This window comes from Oryzias melastigma, linkage group LG3 (genome assembly GCF_002922805.2).
Source record: "Oryzias melastigma strain HK-1 linkage group LG3, ASM292280v2, whole genome shotgun sequence".
Taxonomy (NCBI): Eukaryota; Metazoa; Chordata; class Actinopteri; order Beloniformes; family Adrianichthyidae; genus Oryzias; species Oryzias melastigma.
In genome coordinates, this window is record NC_050514.1 from 26,351,667 (window position 1) to 26,373,720 (window position 22,054).

Sequence of the window (22,054 nt, forward strand, 5' to 3'; positions counted from 1 at the left end):
AAAAACATGATGTGAATAAAATAAATATTCTATACTCATCGGGAGACTACAGTACATCTGATTTCGATCAAGTCATTAACCACGTGATCAGACCATATTTCCAATCACATGATCAGATTGGAAAATCCCTTCTTCCTAAAACATTTGTTGTTCAAATTAAAATGGATTTGAATGAATCCAGATTTTCTATTGACATAAAATAAACTTGCAGAAACCAAATTTGACAAAATATCATTAATTCTTAGCCCCCTTCCTTCTTCTCACATGCAGATCAGTTTGTGTTTCCAAACAGAAGGCTGCGGTTTGTTTTGAATACATGCTAAATTAGTTTTGAGAGGAGAAAGCTAGTCTTGTACACGTTCTAGATCAAAGTGTGAACTTTGTGTAACTGTGATCTCTATTTTTGTACGCTGATGATGAGCATCCAGTAAAACCCACACTTGCTCAATGAACGCCAGGCGTTATTTCGGGATGTTCTCCTGGAAAAGGAATTGAGCGAGCCGTGTTCATGGGGGAGTGTGTTTAAGGATTCATCTGATGGAGAGTCAGGGAAACAGATGGAGGGAGCGAGCATCTGTGTGTGCGCTTGTGAGCACCGGGGGTTTTGGAAATAGTACTTCAATCTCGGGCCCGACGTCCCATCTATTCACCCAACGCCACCCACTAAGACAGCAGCCAGCAAAGCAGGAAAAGAGGCCTTCCTCCAGCCCACATTCCAGCTCAGATCTGATTGCAAGGCAAACATGGCATCTCCCCCCAAATCCCTTGGTAAACATTTTATCAAGCAGAAAAAATAGAAAGGCTGGGAGCGTCTAATGAGTTAATTATGGCAATAGAGTCAGCTGATTAGTGTTGTCAAATTAGCTGGGTCTTACATTTAGGACAGATGTCCGATTCCTCTCAATCTGTACTTCATTTTTACTGTTTTCCAGATTGTATAAGAGAGAGCCCGTTTTCAAATATTAGCTGAAGGGATTCGTGTTTATATTGTATCACTGACATCTTAGTGCACATTTATGAGGTTAAAAGAGAGGACTGGCGCGTTAGGTCAGCGCCGAAAATAAGCGCATCCTTAGAAGCTGTGCCACAGGCAGCCAGGAAGTGCTTTGATTTCTCTTTTCTTTTCTCTTCTGTTTTGCTTTATTCAAATATTCAGGAGAGCCTCTGGATCTGGTGAACAGGTGGCAGAGCTTAGTCTTCCTCAGTGCTAAAGCAAACTTCCTCAACATATTTTACACGCTTTTCACTAAAGCTCTGTATGATATCTGCACAAAATACTGCTTTCATGTGAACAATAGCACTTTTTTCAACTTTATTCTGACATTTTAGTTTTTAAATACGTAATTTGGTAATTTTATGTCATTATTTTCAATAATTGTATTATCATGAGTGTTTTTTTTAATGTATTTATAACTTTAAGTCTTTTATCTGTTGGGTCTCTTGTAGCAACCTTGAGTCTGTAATAAATATTTATATTTAAAGAAGTTTAAAATAACTAAAAGCAAAGTCACAAACTGTCATTCTTAGCTAAAGTAAAACAGTTCTGGAATTAAATAAATGGTTTCTGCAATTTTACGTGTTTCTGACACACATGTTGTGACTAGTCTTCGACATTTGAAGCCAGGCTAAAGGGTCCACCTGTCTCTTGTTGAGGACAGATGAAGCATATCTGCTGAGCGCTTTACTTTACTCATCTCTGCAGCTAATGCTAACAGAATGGCTAACAATGACATTTACATCAGCTACTGTTGTGTTGAGCTTGTTACATGAGCTTGATCCGGATTGAAAATTTAGTCAAGGCAAAAAAATAATGAATGAATGTATTCATACTTCCAGTTGTTCATTTGTGACAATTGATCAGGAAATTTAGAAATGATTAATTGAAGAAAAAAAAAACACAATTTAGTCATATTTGATTTATTTATTATTTATTATTAAATATAGTAATTATTAGCCAAAGTCGAGTAGAGTTGTAGTTATCACTTGAAAAGGAGTGGGAAGAAGCAAACTTATATAATCCCATCCTACTGAATTAACTCATTTTAGTTTTGTATAATTTTCATAAACTGGTTGTGAGAAATGTAATTAAGTTTAAATGTATGATTTGTTTTCGTTACACATTTTAGATCTGTGTGTGTTATATGGATCTTGCCGGAGTATCAAATGTGTGTTTTGTTTCCCAGTCTTCCATTATAATAGCAAGCATGTGCACAAACTTTCAGTACAGTTGTAACAACCAGTGTGTCTTGTAGTATATTTGCTAACAAAAGCTAATTAAGAGAGCAAACTGGTTTGGATTTTAAAGTGTTTAAAAACACTAAGAAATGTGTATGTGAGCTCTGAATCTGTTTATGGGGGAAAAAAAAGAGAAATTTAGCTAATTAGGCTTTGAGAAGGGCAACACATGCTTTAATTTTCCACGAAAATGATGTTTACATAATAAGATCCACGGTTATGTTTGTGAGAGGTAACTTAGCTTGTTCGTTTTTTATTATTTTTTTCCTCTGTGCAATTACAAGATGTTTTCTTTTGTCAACAAGAACCCCAGAATTAGCAAATGAATGTTTTAACCCTGACGAACTTCCACTGTGTTTATGCTCTCCTCCCCATTACGTTGCATGGTTTTCGGAAAGAACATAACCACTAATGACCTTTAGCATCCCTGGCAGATTTTTAGTGCGTATATACGTGTTGTCCTGAGCCTCGGGAGATTACAGCAACAATACCAATTAGCCCGTTCTCATTAGCCTGCAAAACTCCACTGAGTTCCACAAATTAAGGCTCCTCTCTAATATGACAGTCATGGATGTGAGTCCTCTATGTGTGTGTTTAAAAAGAACAAAGACGGTAGGCTTTGATTTTGAAAAGTGTGAATTTATATGTGAGCTATTAACTGAAAATATGTGTACGTCTGTGCATGCAACTGTGTAAAGATATATGCCTAATTACAAGTCAAGGATCAGGCACAGCCTCTATATATGTGTGCGCTCTCACACACAAACAGTCAGGCAGGATCCAACTTTCATGTGTTTGTTTGGACATATTCACCGCCTGCTTATTAATTTATGAATTCTTGAAAAGATGGAGGCTGCGCTCAATCTCACTTTTAAAAGCTTTGTGTTTTCCTGGCTGTCTCAGAAATGCACGCTCAGTCTGTCTTGCTCAGATTTGAACACGGATTCTGAAAAAAAAATAAAATAAAAAAAATTGGACTTTGACATGGTCTTAAAAGAAAGCCATATTTTGTAACACATTTACATAATTTTACTTGTTTTAATAGTGAGAGAAAGTGTTTTGGTTGCCTTATTCAAGTGTTTTTCTAACCTTCCAGGAATTTTTCAAACACAAGTTCATGGTGTTTTGAGAAACGGCAGAGAACATCATTGAAAAAAAAAAAAAAAAAGATTCTTTTGATGTTGAAATGAGCATTTCAGCTTGTTAGTTCTTTTTTGGACCGATTGCTCGCATCTTTGGCAGAGGTATATTTGTATTTGATCCTCATTTTGTCTGTTTGCGGCTGGCAAGATTGAGGAGGAAAAAAAAGAAAAAAACTTTAAATTTCTGAAACTTCTTAACAAAGACAGAACATGTTCGGTGTTGTTGCAGATCCAGTTCACTATCTTTGAAACTGCTGTTGGCAGTCAGCCTTGGTAGCGAAGCTTTTCTGAGATTCCTCCTCTCTGTGCTGTTTTTGGCGTTTTCACTTTTGCTTTGTACAAACAATCTGCTCTCTATGAGGTGCCATTTGAAAATGGATCTTCAGAAAAAGTACTTCTTGAGATGTGAAATTCTCTCTGTGTCTCTGCAGACCCGAGTCTGATTAGTGTCTATTAGAGATCAGAGGGCTTAGAAGGAAGTAGCCTGCTGATCTAAGTGCTCAGAGCTCTGTTACCTTTGGATGAGTCTGGCCTCCCCGCTGGTTCTCCGCTAGATTTTATTACTGTGTTGTAGAGTTCATTAGAGCACCATCAGCAAAGGTTGCCTTTCAGATTATACATTTAAACTTTTTTTGATTATTTTTGCTTTTATTTAATTTTTAAGTGCAGTAAAATCACAAATAAAAAAATGTATTTCATCATTAAAAGTCAGATTTTTAGGGGTTATATTTTTAATTTTCTTCAGCTTAATGAATAAAATGTAATATGTTCTGTCTGGTTTTCCCTCATAACAGTCGTACAACAAAACGTTAAAAAGTGAAATAGTATTATCACTTTTTTTTCCAAGCATGCTTTTTTATTAACTAATGTTGTGTTTTTCTGCACCAGGAATCGATTAAAAAAATTAACAAATTAATTGTGATTAATCAAAATTAACTTTTTTTTTTTGTTACAGTATTTGCCAACCATTTATTATCTGTGAATAACCACAAAGTAAAATCACAAGCAAAACTGCACATTTAAAACAGTTTTTTTTTATTGAGACTGCCAACCAAATAAAATAATAATAATAATAATAATAAAAAAGATCAGATTAATCTTTATTTGAAACTCAATTTTTTGTGTTTTGCTTTTTCTGATACAAAAAAAAAAACACTTAACCAGCAAAACACTAAAAAAAGGTACTGGTTACTATATATATATATATATATATATATATATATATATACCTACTGGTATATGAATGAATAAAATGTTTTTTTTCAAGCAATCATGAACAATACATGAAAAAAAAGTAACATCACATTGAAACAGATATATATAATATACATAGACAATATATATATTCATAATTTTGTCTTTTTGGCTACAAATAGTTGCTTTCTCCACAAAATAAGTATGAAGTAGTCAAGACACACCAGGAAAATGAGGTTTTAACAGACATAGGTGTCTTAAATAACACAGCTCTGCTTCACGTTTTCCACATGTCTATTCATTAAGTCACCAAATCATATTCTTCCTAACTCTTCGTTTTGCGTATTATTTTCTAGCTATCATCTCCTCCATAAAATGACCGTCTTAATTGTATTGTTAATTCTAAATATAGATTTCTCAAAAATTGTTGTTTCTATTTATTAAAAGGAATTGTGTTATTTATGTGTTACGATATATGATTTTCTAAGTTATTGCTTACTTTGTTTGCCCCACATTTTGATATGTTTAAAAATCCAGATTTATTATGAAAACATGTTGGAAACACAAGCTTATTGTTTTGTTTTTTTAATAAATATGCACAAATTTTCTAAAAGTACCCAGGTAAGATTGCGGCGCATCAAACGGTCCCTTCATTGTGTTGCTACCCCGTGTCTCCTCTTCTCCTTAGCCGGGGCTCATTAGGTCAGGATTAACTGCGGATTACTGTAACCGCAGGCTACATGCTCTTTAACACTTAAATCTCAAAGAGATGCTTAATAATTTCATTTTGTAGGAAACAAATGACCTGAAACAGGTGAGCTGTGAGGATGCTAGCGTCCAATCCGAGATGATTCTAGTAGCAGAGCACTTATGAGGATACAAGTTTATTTAAAAGTCAGGGAGAGTGAAGCTGCCCAGGATTTGGTTATTTTTGTAATTTTAACTTATCATCAAGCTTTTCTTTCTATCTTGATTTGCTGAAAATGTCCAAATCGTCCCACAGCAGAGGTGTCAAACTCAATCGCACATGGTGCCAAAATCCAAAACATATCTTAGGTCGCAGGCCGAACAAGATGAACATTTATTGAACACTCTAAAAATACATTTTAACACTATAAAAACATAACTTTTTAACATAATTATGAACTAGATGTATTATATTATCTGCGTTAGTGTGAATTATGTAAGCTGAATTTGTCCGCTGAAGATGCTAGTACTGATAGCTAAAGATGCTGAAATTGATAGCTAAAAAAGTTAAAAGCTGAATCTGATAGCCAGCTAAAATATTAGATAATGGCCAAATTAGCCTAAAAATTTTGATTTGCCAAAATAGGTATCATGTAGCTGAAAAAATAGTTCCAAAACAGCCTGAAAAGCAAAAAAAAGCCTAAATTAGCCAAAACAGCTAGTGTGTAAATGTTATTCTAACTCCAAAACAGCTTAAAAAAACTTAAAAACAAAATTCCAAAATAGCCAGCTAGTATGTAGCTGAAATATTAGCTAAATGCCAAAACATCCTAAAAAACTAAAAAGAAAAGCATAAATTAGCCAGCTAGCATGTAGCTGAAATATTAGCTAAATGCAAAAACAGCCTAGAAAAATAAAAAAAGAAAAGGCTAACAGCAACAGCTAGCATGTATTGCTGAAATTTTAGCTAAATGCCAAAATAGTATGTCAAATGTCAAAGTAGTCCAAAAAGCTAGCAGAATGCCAATTTTTAAAACTTTGAAATTGTAACTTTTTAACATAATCATGAATAATAATTAGGCAGGAATATTATTCCAGAATAAATCAACTTAAATCTTAAATAACTTTCCATATTTTACTCTCCATAAAAATATATTTTGTCAAAATTATTCAAGTTAGAAATGAGCACAAGATAACATCGGGTCATTAATAACAATAAAATAAAATGATCTGGGCCGGATAGAATTGCCCAGAGGGCCGGATTTGGCCCCCGGGCCTTGACACATGTGTCCTACAGGATAAGAGAGTTTGAGGGACGGTGAGGATGGGTTTCTACCTCTCTTTATTGTCAGTTTTCCTCTCCCTGTATGTATTTACACTTTTCTCCTGGGCAGATGTGGAAGACAAGTGAACTCCAGGGCTCCAAGGTGTGTGAGTGTGTGTGAGTGTGGGTACGAAAGACACATCAAACTGAATTGATGAACTCACCGGGCCACTCGTTTCAAGAGGCTGTGACAATCCCAACATCAAATTCAAGGATCCGCACATCCACTAAGACTGCATGTCACACAGCTCTAACATCCTGTTCTCGGGAATCATCCGGTGTTGTTGTGGGTCTAGTTTGTGCAGCTGCTGCTGCTGCTGTTTGCGCTCTTGTTCATAGTGAGATCTATATCTGAAAAGAACAGAACAACCTCCGCAAAATGCCTGTGATTGATCACTGTATCCTGCCATCAAATTCTGTCACCCATCTGCGTCTGGTGGAATTCAAAACACTTTGCTCTTAAAACTCCGGAATATGGAGAGGAGTGCGGGGAAGTAAATTGGCATCTTTTTGGTTTGTTTGCGTGCCTTGTAACTGTGCCAAACAGCCGCTGGGCCCTAAGACAACAGAGGAGTGATTCCAGTTACACATCTGAAGTCAAGACGCCATATAAGACTGCCTTCCAAAATGACACACAAGTGATCTGTAATGACTACATCGCTTTCACTGCATCTCTCTCCTGCCTTTTTCTAAACAGCAGGCAAACACGGCGTCATAAGCTGGCGGCACACCGGAGTCTGTATGCTCTGAGAACTTAAGGAGTTTTGAAAGTTAAAAGAGGGCTTCTTTTCTCCCTGATCCCGTCGTGATGTTCCCCTGCCTGTCTTTTGTGCTGGAGTTCACTAGACGATGCTATTATGTTAGAGGTAAAGTAATATGACTGTGACAGGCTTCACTATCCATTTGAAAAGTGTGTTTGGAAGATGTGTAGTGCAACTCCTTTTCTTTAAGAAATGCACTTTTCCCTCATGCACACTTTCAAGAATCTTGTTAAACACAAAAGGAGCAGCACCTGCTTCAGTGGGATGAAAAAGAAAAAGGGAAAAATAACTTTCAAAAAAAAAAATTATAGATGTGCTTGCCAGGTATATGAATGTCGACTTGAATTTAGTGCAAAGCCTGGAACGGTGCAGTTAAAGAGCTTAAAGGCTGACCTTGAAAAGTCTGCCGTCAGAATCGTGTTAGCAGACCTGCTTCCCACCTGTCAAGGTACGGTGGAATCACGACATTGTTTATTCACTTTGATTTGTCAGGGATGCATGCAAGAGTATTGACAAAAGATCTCTCCTCCCTGCCTGCCTGTACATCCCCTCTGCATTTTCATCGTGTCGCGCCCGCGTGCGCGCCTGTATTGATGTCCCGCTCTAATGATGTACCTCTGCTAGTGGCACTTAGGGAAACACTGATGAAATGTTTTATTTTAAGGGTCAGTGCCGCCCATTAGAATTAGCAGCAGCCCATCTGAGACGTTTGTCATGCATGTCACACGACGCTCTCCCCCCTCCCATGTGCCCTCCATATGTGGGGGGGTGTAGGGGTTGACGGGGAGGGAGGGGTGCCGTCCATACGGGGGCTGTGGTCCTCTCAGTGTGGCACATCAAACTCTATAAAGGGAATCATTTATGTGCCACTCCCTATTACTGAACAGCATGGAGACAGCTAATGAGGGCCAAGGCAAAAGGAATATATCCACCACTTTGCTGTTAGACAGATACTGGCAGGGAAAGAAAAAACCCAGAGTCTTCAGGGAATCGTTGTTTTTTTTTTTTTTTTTTTTGACGGGGGGGTAAAAGAACAAAAGGAAAATGTGTGCGTGTTTTTCCCTGACCCGTTTCATCTGTCGGTTTATTTATTTATTTCCTCACCCGCTGGCGGTGTACTTGAGCTGCAGTAACAGTTTGAGGTGAAGAGTCGACAAAACACACACCGCTTTGCGCGTGTGTGTTTTTTCATAGCTGCCCTCCACTACTGAATCTGTCATGATGGAAGTCAATATAAGTGTGTGTGTTAATGTGTAAATAAATGTATGCTAATGGACACTTAGCTATAATCACATACGTCTGCAGTTCGTGTGCGCATGTACGTGAATGCACACGTGCACATATAGGTCTAGTGGTGCTGATAAAAAGGTAGCTGTGACATTTCCAATTTGCCATGCACCAGCCCACTCCATTTTCTTCCCTGCTGCCTCTTACATGGTAGAGTAAGCCTCTTGGATTGACAATAATTACAGCCTGCATAAAATGAAGAGGGTAATATGAACACAGCTTTGCCATAATTGCCTTTTCATTATTTGCTAACAGTGAGCTATTCAGTCATAAGAAAGAGATTGCATAGTAATTGGCTGACAATGGGAGGCTGAGGCTCTGTTCAGAGGCTGTGGTAATTTTTTGCGTTGCTGTGAAGGTTTTTTGAGGGGCTTTTTTTTATTATTAAAAATCTGAAGCATTAAACTGTAATTTAAAACTACAATTTCCAGCATGAATGAAAATCTGGGTATTAACATGAGCTCCTATTTAGAGTGGAACATCCTATTAGCAGTATTAGCACTATTTGGTAACTTTCCATATGGGCCGCCTCTCAGCCCAAATGAGATTTGAGACAGCTTTGTTTCTCTCGCAGTCAGACTGACGCGTCAAAAACACAAAGCTGTTTACACTGGTTGGAATTCCAGCGAAAGGTGTGTATACGCTGGTGTTGGTGGTAATTAAGGGTCAGGAAAAACGTTAGACGCTCTCTGACATGTGCGTAAACACTAGAACGGCGTTTAAACAAAATCAGGATGTATTTGCTCACTATACAAATTACCCCCCTTCACATGCACGGTAAACACGGGTCGGGATGGCGTGGAAGGAGTGGGCAGCACGTCTTTTGTACATTTTGAGAGAAACAAACTTTAGTATCTATTCAACATGAGTGAATACAGACAATATATGTTCTCTAAAGCAATCATCGGGTTATGTTACATCACATCAGGATTTGTGCATCGGGATGGGAGTAGAGGGTCGTGACCGGGCCTCTAGAGGTCAATAAGACGATGAAACAATGCAAGCAAAGTCTGTGCGTGTGCTTAATTATGGTAACTTGACAATAAATGTCAGCAAATATGGTTTAAAATACAGGTAAATGCATGAAAACTTACATTAAGATTTTTAAATACACCAAATTGTGCTGTCTTATGGGGTCCAGATGACCCCACTTTTAATGTAAACATGCCTAGGATAGCACAATGGTTAAAGGTGGTTACTAAAAGTGCATTTTAAAAACCAAATTATTCATGAAATATTTTTTTTTTTTTACATTTTTGATACCAGGAAGTAAAACAACTTGATCTCTGAGCCTTTGCCTCCCAGGGGTTGCCGCCCATTTCATGACTTAAACCTAAAGCCGTCCTCATCAGTGTGTCCTCAACAAAAAATCATCAATTTAAAAATATTTATATATATATAGTTTCAAGTTTGCTGATTGTTGCTAGCTCGAGCTGCTAGCTTTGCAGAGAAAGTGTTTGTGTTAGCCTGTGGGCGGAGCAGACTCTTCCTGAAAGGTGCTGTCTCACTTTGTGACGTCAGATTGTGATTGGTGATACCTGTAGGGTGTGGCTCTGCCATTAAGGCCCTTTAAATAGGAAGGGGCGGGGCGGGGCGGGGCTCCCCAGGAGTGCCAGATTCTTGTGGGTGTCCAGGTCAACTGCTGAAATTTGTTTTTTATTTTTGATGATCATGTTTGTTTTTTACTGTCTTTTTAAATACTTTTATGTATTTTATGACAGGGCTACGATACCACCAGGCAGACCTACTGGGGGATTGACTGGGTGTGGGTGCTCGATACCACTCTTCTTCTTTTCCTCTCTGCTTTTCCCTTCTTGTTGTCAACACAATAGGTATGTAGTATTCTATTACTTTTGATATTTCAAAGAACTGGGTATTTTAACAGATGATTGATTGTTTTTATTGTTTCTGCTCCCCAGTCATCGTACTGCTACCTGCTGTCCTTTTGGAACTTTTTTTTTTTTTTTAGTTTTGCTCCAGTTATTCAGCAAACTACCTGTTTTTAAACCTTTTATCATTTTTGTTTGAGTCACTTCCGGGTCTGTATAATTTCGACTGGTTTTAGCATACACATGTTCAGTGTTTTGTAATTTTAGGTTTTGTCTTTTTTACCCTTTTAACTGTGTGCAATGTTCGCAGTGAGTTGCTGCCTTAAGTGTTGATTTTATCTGGGCTCCAAACAACAGTTGGAAAATATCTAAGACCGGAATAACTCTGTGATCAATAACTGATATTTGAATAATAACATTTTATTTTTATTATATATATGTATATATATATATATATATATATATATATATTTTTATAATTAACACAACCGCAACAGAGGGCCCCATTTTATTGTTCGCCCAGGGCCCTCAAACTGCTAAATCCGCCACTGATGCTATTAAAATACACAGGAAGGAAAACTGACTTCTCTGTACAATATTCATATGAAAAGTAACAGTTACATTTGGATCTGTCTTCAGGTAAAAATGGCCTCTGTAGATCAGCACTGGTTCAGATGTCTTATTCTTCATGTGCAACAAGCCCCGTTGGCGTAAAGAAAATAAGACCCTCCCCCTTCCAGTCTTTACAGGCATCCCTTCTCACTCAGTTCTCATCCCTCACTGTAGCTAACAAACCATCCAGTCAATCAATATTTATCTTATATAGTGTGCAGCTCCTCAGTAGCCATAATCGTTTAGCTCAAGTGCTTGCATGAGTGAGAAATAAATTACATTTACAGTGCTATCACTGAGGGCCTGATGTTTCCCAGGCATTAGCGGATATTTAGAGATGGCCAAACGCAGTAGGACATTAAAGAACACGGCTGAAGGAGATTGATTAGATGAGCAAACAACAGGCCAAGCAAATGTGTAGAGTAAGTGGGGGTTAATACGGTTCCTGAACTGAGGAATTATCTATCCAAGTCACTTAACAGAATATTGACTCTTAAGTTTTGATTTTTACCTCAGAATAAGTCAAGGAGTTCATTAAATATTAGTTTTGTTTTTACATAAAGAGTTACAAGTTCTCGACTGTACTTTGTAACCATTCAAATACAAGAAAATATTGTTTTTTATGCTTTCAACTGCCTTAAAATGTTATTGATATATATTAGAAACTCAATTAAAATGCAGGGCCAGTAACTTTTCTAGTTCATCCACTTGGCTATCACAAACTGTGCTGATTCAGTGATCATAAAAGCCACGGCAGCCAGGGGCTCTGTGTATCTGAGGTGCACGTTGGTGTCATAATTATCTAACACAACGGGGGTTGCTGCTCTTATTAGTAATTAGCTCCTACCAAAACTGATTGGTATGGGTTCCTTCGCTCATCCCTTTTAATGTTTAAACATTTACTTTGTGCTTGAAGGATTTGTTTGTATATATCTTGTGTGTGATGAGCGCTTTTCAAGTAATTGGCTCCTAGGGGACAACACTTTCTAACAGTTAAAGAATAATTACAGCCCTATGAAATGTTAAACTGCCCCGACTGTCTTTTTGCAGGGGCTTAATTGCATGCAACAAGTGAGGCTGGCTTTTCATTTTGTTCCATCACAGGAACGGACTGAACTCACATGGAAACACACAGAAATTCTGTCGACTTGTAAATAGCTTCTCATATGGTAATTTTGTAGGACACCAAAGCCGTTTGAAAGGCGTAGCTCTCACTGCTGGTAGCTTGTTTTTTTATGTTCTGGAGATGAGAAGCAAGAGCTTGGTGTCTGTGTTTTTATGCTCTAATGGACTTTTGCATATATTAATTATAAGAGAATTCTTAAAGGAGTCAAGACAGTGGGCTGATCACAGAGGCGTGGTTGAAAGGGTTGTTATATTCCTTTCATTGTTGATACTAAAGTTAACGCCCCAAAATTGCTGTTTAAATACAGCTTACTCTTTGATCTTGAGACACTTTTTTAACAAACAAGTTTGAGAAAACTTTTGGCGTTTTTTTTGGGGGGGTGTCCATGAATATTTAACAGAAAAAGTGTGAGCAAAGTGTGTGACACCATAATGCAGATTCCTTTGCTAAATGTTTTCTTACACATCTGAAATATTGGATTTATACAAACGAATGGTTTTATTTAGCTATAATATAAAATTGCAACAAATCAAGACAAATTAGACTGTTTAAAACCCAAAGTGGGTTGTATTTTTCCACTTGCATAAAAAAGATGATTATTCTCAAAAGGTGTCACTTTTTTTGCAACAATGGTTATTAATTGAGTCATATAGTTTCTGACTAGACTATTGATTCTTTGCATACCAATGGTCCATCCAAACCAAGGATTGAGACTTTACACCTATACGGTGTATTCAGACGGGACACATTTGGTCCACTTAAAGTAATTGGTTTATCCCCAATCATCCAAAAAAAAATTTCAGTCCAAATATGCCCCAGTGGACCATAGTCCTGGACCAGAAACCGCTCTTGGACCCATCTTTCAAGGTGATCCAATTGGACTTAGCTCCATTTCACTCTGAGATTCCTCAATCTGAATTGCCTCAGTGCTCAGAGCAGAAAAAATTGGACCAAAAAGGCCACCGTAGCCGGATATTACAGGAAGTAAACCAGGGATATTCAACTCCAGGCCTCAAGGGCTGCATTCTTGCATGTTTTCTAACATACCCTGTTCTGGCCTGTTCTTATTGGCTGGACACACCTGAACCAGGTAATCAGTCATGAGTATGGCTTGGAAAATCATGCAGAAACTGGAGTAGCCCTTCCTTGATACAAACAGTCGCAAGGATGAGACACAGCAACTTCTTGAAATGTAACAGGGTAAATACAGGCTCATTAAAACAACTTTTAGCATGATATGCATTGCTTTGAACATTGTTTTCCCAACAATCTGTATGTCATAAACACTTACCTTCATACCATCATACCAGCGTACGTCTTCTCAGTGACCGTCTCGCACAATGTCCCCGCCGAACCAAAGTAGCAAAAGTTAAGATGATGTTGATACAGATGCTCAAAATGGGTCGGCAAAATATAAAGTTTGAATAAGTGAACTATCTCAACAAGGATTACAAAGTGTAGGATTTCTTGATCAAGAGACTTTTTTCAGTCTGAACACATTTAAATTTATACAGTTTGTGAATTGCGATGACCATACACATAATCTTGACTTCTTATAAGCATAGAAATGATACTAACCACCCATGCATATTCTCTTTTTCATCCATTGCTTTGAGTCCATATGCTAATAATTTGCTGCAGTGTTTGGTATGTGTTTTCCTTTTCTCCAACTCATTTTGATGTTTGCTGACATTGTGTGTTTCATTGATTTGGATCCAGTGGGTTTTCTCCAAAATGCACTCCTGATTTCCGAGAGGTGGATAGGAGCTGTGGTTAACATGCTTCAAATTCTTCTCTGAAATACAGTTCAGTTGTTTTCTAAGGAGCTGACGGCAGGTCTTGCTGGATACAAATAGAGGATTCCAATTTTGTGGGTTTCCTCTGTCATCATAGCTCAAATTTCTTGCGTTTTGCAGATACCCTGTCATTCTTTGGTGAAACCAAATGAATTAGCTTTGCCTTACAGGTGTCCATCAGCTCCCAGCTACTTAAAACCCAGTGTGACTAAAGCCTTTTCCTTTCCCTTTCCCCAGGTGGATTGCTGGAGTAATATATTGCATTCAAGTGAATTACATTGGGCTCAGTTTGGCAGTGCTGGCATGCATTGTACCCAGTGGGCCCTGTGTAAATAAAATGTTATTACACGCCTGGATATTTCATGCCCTGTGTGAACACAGAGCTCACTGGTGCCATACTTCCACGAGATCACACGCAGATGTTAATCAGAGATTAACACACAGTCAACACAGGGCTCAATCAGCTTCTCAATTGCCATGCTTCCTAACACAGTGATTAAGAGAGGAGCCTACCATGCAGAACTCTCCTGTAGCTTTCATTCAAGGATCATAGGTGCTGATAATTATATTCTTAATTAGTAGATGGTGTGAACCCCACGTTGTAAAGATGAAGATATGACATTCTGAGAACTGCATAATTTTTCCTCATTTTGGGGGGTTTTATTCTTTTTTTTCACTACACAACTCTGACGAATGGATGAACTTTTTAGCCGAGAAGCAGATAATCAAACAAAAAGCTTCATTTGTCTCGATGTGATTGCCCCTGTCGTGGATTTCTTCACTTGATTGTCAGATTTTCCAGTGTGACAGTGTTTTATGTTTTCACACCTCTTTTGCCAAGTGTGTAGTCATGAAAAGCCTTTGATGAACCATCTAGATGTGGACTGCACAAGGGAAGATAGGCCAACGATTTGTTCAAAAGATTCTCTTTTATGGTTAGATATATGTCATCGTAGTATAAAGTATTTGGTGTTTAATCTAAGTTAATGATGTGAGTTTGTATAGCCCGGTGTACACTTGGGAATTCCATGGTTGCTGTGATGAATTTAGGAGATAGTACTTTAGTGCCTGCCAGACTGAGCCCTATGATCCAGAGGGGAAGAAACACAGCCCATGGCTAAACAAATCCTTCTTTGTTTTGGGGTGTGCTGAGTGATCTCCATTGAGAGGAGGGGATGGGTAAACACTGCTAGCTCTATAGAGCTACAGATTGTAAACACACAGTGCTCATTAACTATAATGAGATGTTATGAGGAACCCTTGAGCTCATTGTGTGGCTTCTACAGAAGAACCTGCCTGCTATTGTTGTTGTTGTTGTTTATGCAGAGCAAATCACGGCTTTAGAAAAAAAAAAAAAAGAATTATGCACAACTGTCACATAATCTAATCATTAACACCCAGAGAATTCGTTTAGAGACACCTTTTGGATATTTAGCTGTCATATTTTGGTTTTTGCGCCAGCTTTTTAAATACTATATTTGCCTAAAAACTGGTTCATGTCTTTATAATTGTTGCCCTAAACTCTTTTAAGTTAATAAATTTGCAGTTCACTGTCATACTGACAATATACACTAAATTATAACCAGTCCACTTGGAAAAGTAGTATTTTTAATCTATTTCTGAGCACAATATTTCAATGTATTCCCTGAAAAAGATTTCCTGTTAAATTAACCTTACAAGATAGAAGCAGAAAGATACTGCAGCAATATTTGCTGCAGAAAATGTTAGACCGGTCAGAAAACAGAGGCTAATGGCAAGCTACATCACACCAGAGATAAAGTGATAGATGCTAATGCTGTGGAAAATATTTAAACATGGCACATTTTTGAGCTATTTACAAACTAAATGAAGGGCAGAAGAAAGGAGTCATAATCATTAATATGTCTAGAAGCATTTTTATACAACTTCACTGCTTAATATCCTTCCCTAGCTCTATAGCTTCTCATTACGCCTACATTTATCCTTCCATGCAAAGAGATATGGAAAAAATAGTGTCTTCATACTGTATTTGGATGTTACTACCACATTATGATGTCATCAGTAGTCGCCGATTATCTATGTTAGTGCGTAGCTGCCAGTCAGTGACGCACTGATGACATCAGTCAGATTTACAGACATATAAACCCGACAGACGTGTATTCACCACTTCATAGAGAACTGTTAACATTTTATTTCAGTATTTTTCTTCTATTTACAAATTGTGGCATTGAAAAAAAATCCCAAGATTGTTATTGATCTACTTTTACCTATGAATAAAATCTGTGCGCCTCTTCTTCTGAGGAAACACATGAATACATTCTTTGTAGAAGTCTTCCTTTTCTTTCTTCAGTGTAAAAAGTCTCTCTATCTCAATGAAGATCTCTACCAGTGACGTGTCTAAGCAAATTCTTGAGTTTAGGGGTTTAAAGAGGAAATCCTCACTTTAGAAAATGATGCTAAACGATATTAAAGAGTAAATGGACCGGTACAATTGACTAGCTACCGCTAATTCTATTATTCTTTAGCCGCGGAGTCACATTCTCAGGGCTCACCAGCGCCCTCTGCCTCGTGGCATGTGTACTACGGTGCAGCAGGCGAACTGTCTGACGCTAGTGTCAGACAGTTCGCCTGCATTTGTAGCGGATAAAAAGACTAAATGAGTCACAAACTGGCATCAATTTAATCATGGCGAGAGATAAGCAAATGAGGTAATATTAAAATAATGATGGTCTAAAGAGTGAAACTATACAGCATGTGTCAGCTGCAGCTGCAGCTACAGTCAGTGTGTGCGGCGGTGAGGCGGCAGGGGCTACAGCTGCCGCACCCAGCGCTGTTTGACATATTAGAACAGAAAACTTGTAAATTCACTTCTTTATTACCAGAGAAACATGGAAAACCCAACCGTAATCATAGAAAAGACATGTTTAAAAAAATAACATTTAATTTTCGTTTTTAATTTAAAAAAGTTTATTCATTTCATGGAATTTCTGCATTTTTAAGCTATATTTTGCAGGTGAGTCTGTGCCTCACCTGATTGATTGATTGGTTTATTTCAAGCATAGATTATGAAAAATACAGGACAAAACACAAAATTATTTTAAACTCATTACAGAAATAGTGAAATGCATTGATTGTAAAATAGAAAACAAACAAAACACACTTATGTCAAATTTGGTTCACTAATATTTTTTTGTGATTATTAAATTAAGTCAGTAGAGTTTCATTTATTGCTTGAAAAAGAGTGGGAAGAAGCAAACTAGTATAATCCAACCCCTATTTAATTACTTAATTTCACTGTTTTGCATTACTATTAAATTTGGTTTTGATCAAATCAAATGCAAGTTGTTGTTTTTTTAATTCTTTGTTTTTTTTTTAAATACCTGCCTCCTCTGACTGCACGTCAATGCTTAGTTATCACCAACACAAAGCTATAGCATCAAGCAAATCCAGAACACTATATTCAAGCTTCAACAAAGTTTAATGACAACTTAGTTTTAATTCTTAACATGTTTTAGTTTTTCTGCTCCTTTAGCATAGTCTCTGTAATCAAACTTTTTTGGAATATTTCATTTTGTTGGTCTGCATGGATTCATCCATTGGTAGCTATATGCTAAAAACACTTGCTCTTACTTGTTCTTGTCAAAGGTCATTTTTGTGACTGAGGTGACTCCTACAGCTCTCAAACACTACATTTTTTGTTTGTTTTTTTTATTGGAGAACAACAGCAAAACCACACCGGGTGACTCAATGGTTTTGTCCAGTGTGACACTCCAACCAGATATACCCCCTTATCCACTCTTTTCCCAAAAATTGTAAACATGCTTTCCTCTGGGCGCATGTGCTTCCTGTACAACCACACTGCCTTTGCGTGTCATTTACGGTAGCACTGAGGCTAGCGCCATGCAGCACTGCTCAGCATTTCAAGCCTAATTACAAATGTGCCAGTAGATGCTGGCACAGTAACGGGGAGGGAAGCAGCCTAACATGCATGGCTAGCATATCCTCTTTGACGACAATGAGTGTCTTCACCTTGGCTGTTAATTGCCCCTTGCTTGGGTCCCTGGTTCCTACTTGCTGGATCCTCTCCTTCCTTTTCTTCCCTTTTTGTCTCCCCACTGATTGGGAGCGATCCGATTCAGCTGACAGTTGGCTGAGATTTCTCAGCCACATGCAGCCTGACACTCCTAATTAGATGCTCCTATATGGCGGTTTACATTAGAGAAACATTTGTGCAGGCCATGGGAGATGCCAGCTTTTGTTTGGAGAGCTCTCCTTACACACACGCACACACACAAATATTGCTAGAGAAACAGGCGAGTTTGCTCATTTGTGCTTGCTTCCAAGGTTTGTGTGTTATGTGTCTGTCTGAACCATAGCATGGATTTGGATAAGTGTGCAGATAATGAATTTTAAATCCCGTCCCAGAAATGGCACATTGGTAAGAAAGCCTTAAAGATAATTTGCTTCCTGGAAATCATTAACATATTCCTAGTTATTGGCATAAAGGCTTCAGAGAGACTTCACTTGTTGTTTTTGTCTCATGCCTACAGCTTGCCACCAGCAGAGTATGGATTCACAGCTACCATCTCCCCCCTTTTTTTTCTTGCTGCAGAGATGTTCACCCGATAAAGGTCCTGCAATGATATGCGTAACACCAATGCTGACATATTTCCATCAGGCCTGCCTTTTTTTTTTAATTTTCTGAATAAAAGGCACCCCTTCACTCTCCCTCCACTTATCAGCTTTGCAATCGCTGACCCTTTCAAAGCCGGCAAACCAGGTTTCAAATGGCCTGTTCAGTCTGTGACAAGATGTAGCTCATTTCCCTCACAGACCCACAGCAAGGTCACCAGTCTTTTCGATTCATTCTGTTGGAGGTAGAAAGAGAGGAGGGGAAGGGGAGGAAGCAGGAGAATGAGGCCTTGTCCTCTGCCTGGAGGTCACTCCAAAAGCCAGTCATCATATTCAGCTTGATAAGGGAATTGGAGAGATAAGTGTGTCTCCGTGAAAGTCTGTGTGAACGCTCACACTCATATATATGCACACACATTCTTTAAATACACTTTGCTTTGTCCTATCTTTGTTTTTTATTTCAATGCACCTGGATCCACAAATATGTGATGTCCATGTATGCCTTTGTGTGGCTGACAGAATGGCACTACATCATTACCATATCCTCACCGTTGGCTATTCTGGGGGATTTTCTATAATATGAAGGCCTTTGTACCTTAGCCTGTCCTCTTCTGTGGCTTCTGGGCTTGTCATCCTGATAGTTTAATCAGCCAACCTGTCATAACCAGAGCTGGAGTGGGACTTCGCCCTGTAAATGCAGATTTATATCTAAGTTACATCATTGAATTACATTTTCTGTCTAAATAGCAGAGAAGCTGGTTAAGGGATGTAATAAAGCTAATCTACATACAGCCCTGGGTGGATAATCACATCTAATAAGAGGGACTCACGCCCCTATTAGCAGGAAAACGATGGGGGGAGGACGGAGGACAATTCAAGGAGTCAGCTGTGCTTGCTAATTATCTCTTTGCGGTCCTGATGCGTGTGTGTTTGTGTAAGAGCTGTTGTGACACAGGAGTGTGTGGATTTAGATTGGAGTGCTTGTACAGCAGGTTTTTATGCCTGCAGATCCAGGTTGTAATAGTTCTCATCAATAGATCTTTGGCTATGTCCGAATTCCCACCTTTATCCCTAACTACTAAAAAAAAAAAAACGACATAGTGCGGGACTTTATACTGCCCTATAGATTTTAAAGGCAATTTGCCTCACTACTTTTCTTTTGTTTTTCCAAACGCCGGATATGACGTCACCAATTTCACAAAGTGAGAATCAAATCAATACGAATATTTCACCACTATTATTTATGACTCCACTGTGTTCTGATGGCGACTTTGGTTTATTCCAAAATTAGATTCAAACATGTTTTTTTGTTTGAACTTGTTCGACCGCAATGCATTGTGGTCTATATTCGCTAATCTAGTGAGCATCGATGACTGCAAATTTTTTGTAAAGATATCTAGGAAATGTTTAATCCACTCGATTTTGGAATTAGCAGATTTTTACAGCACTAGAAAATGGCGAATGCACTATATAGTGAGTGGGGGGGGGGGATTCGGACATAACCTTTGTTTTTTTTTTAAGTTATAAGCACTTTGTGTTATTCTTTTATATGAAAAGTGCTATATAAATAAGGATTGATTTGATTTGATACAAGGGCATATGTTGAAAATACAGTTTAATCCAACTTCAGTGAGAAGTCGTGTTCACTTGGTACCATCACTCACAGAAGAGTCATTGCATATGGACATCTTCGTTTCCTTTGCTTTTGCTCAACGGTTTGACAGGAAAGAGAAAAGAGGAAGGACAGAGAGGAAGTCTTTCAATTTGAGGCTTAAGGGTTTGTGTCCAAACCCTCTCTAAATTATAAGCGTACATGCCTAATAACTAGTCTACCCAGGGCCTGCCAGAGGCTGCATCCCAAAAATAAGCCCTGACACATTAAAAAAATGCCATCTGCTTTGGATGAAGGCAGAGCACGATCCCGGCGTCTTCTCCATGTGTGGGTGGAGACCCCGAGGTGACAAACTCAACACTTCACCTCCTTAATCTGCCTGTTCTTCTGACCCTGCCGGCATTGCTCTGTGCCGGGCGCCTCTGGGCACCATTATTTAAAACTCAGGTCTTGTGTCAGACTGGACCCTGTAGCAATGTGTCCTCCTGCCTCACATCAAAGGACTGATTAGTGACAAATAATCAGAAATGATTCACTGGAGAAAGAGCAAGTCACAGCAAACCATCATACCTTTTTGTTTTGATTCATAAAGTGGGTGATGATATATAGATTTCCAAGTAGAGTATAGAGCAAGAGGTTCCCCTAGATCAGGGGTGTCAAACTCACTCGAACAAGGGGCCAAAATCCAAAACACACCTTAGGTGTGTGAACAGGATAAACATTGAGTGAACACACTAAGACTAAAAAATTTTAAAACTTTAAAAACATAACTTTTTAAGATAAATATAGATATATAGCATTACCTGCTATAATGCTAGTGTGAATGCTGTAAGCTGAATTTGACTGCTGAAGATGCTAGTGCTGATAGCTGAAAACGCTGATGTTTATAGCTAAAACCGCTGAAGCTGATAGCCAGCTAGAATATTAGGTAAATGTCACATTAGCCTGAAAAAAAAAAACTTGGGTTAGCCAAAATAGCTAGCATGTGGCTGAAAAAAATAGCTAAACTTCAAAATATGCTAAAAAAACTGAAAAAAGCCTAAATTAGCCAAAACAGCTAGTGTGTAAATATTAGCCAAGCTCCAAAACAGCCTAAATAACTATAAAAAGAAAAGCCTAAATTAGACAAAAGATCTAGCATGTAGCTGAAATATTGGCTAAACTAATGCAGCCTAAAAAACAAAATAAAATCCTAAATCACCCAAAACAGTTAGCATGTTGCGGAAATATTAGCTAATCTCCAAATCACCTTAAAAAACTTAAAAGAAAAGCCCATATTAGCCAAAACAGCTAGCATGTAGCTGAAATATTAGCTAAACTAGGAAATGCCAGTATAGTCCAAAAATCTAGCAGAATGCCAATTTTTAAAACTTTAAAATCGTAACTTTTAAACATAAATATGAATAATAAAAAGGCAAGAAGGGCTGCACGGTGGCGCAGTGGTTAGCGCTCTTGCCTCACAGCGAGAAGGCCCCGGTTCGATTCCCGGCTGGGACCTTTCTGTGTGGAGTTTGCATGTTCTCCCCGTGCATGCGTGGGTTTTCACCGGGGACTCCGGCGTCCTCCCACCGTCCAAAAACATGCTTCATAGGTTAATTGATGACTCTAAATTGCCCCTAGGTGTGAATGTGAGAGTGGATGTGTGTGTGATTGAGGCCCTGCGACAGACTGGCGACCTGTCCAGGGTGTACCCCGCCTTCGCCCATCAGTAGCCGGGATAGGCTCCGGCACCCCCGCGACCCCGAAAGGGAAGAAGCGGTCTGGAAGATGAATGAATGAATGAAAAAACGGCAAGAATATTATTCCAAAATAAATCAATTTAAACCTTAAAAAACTTT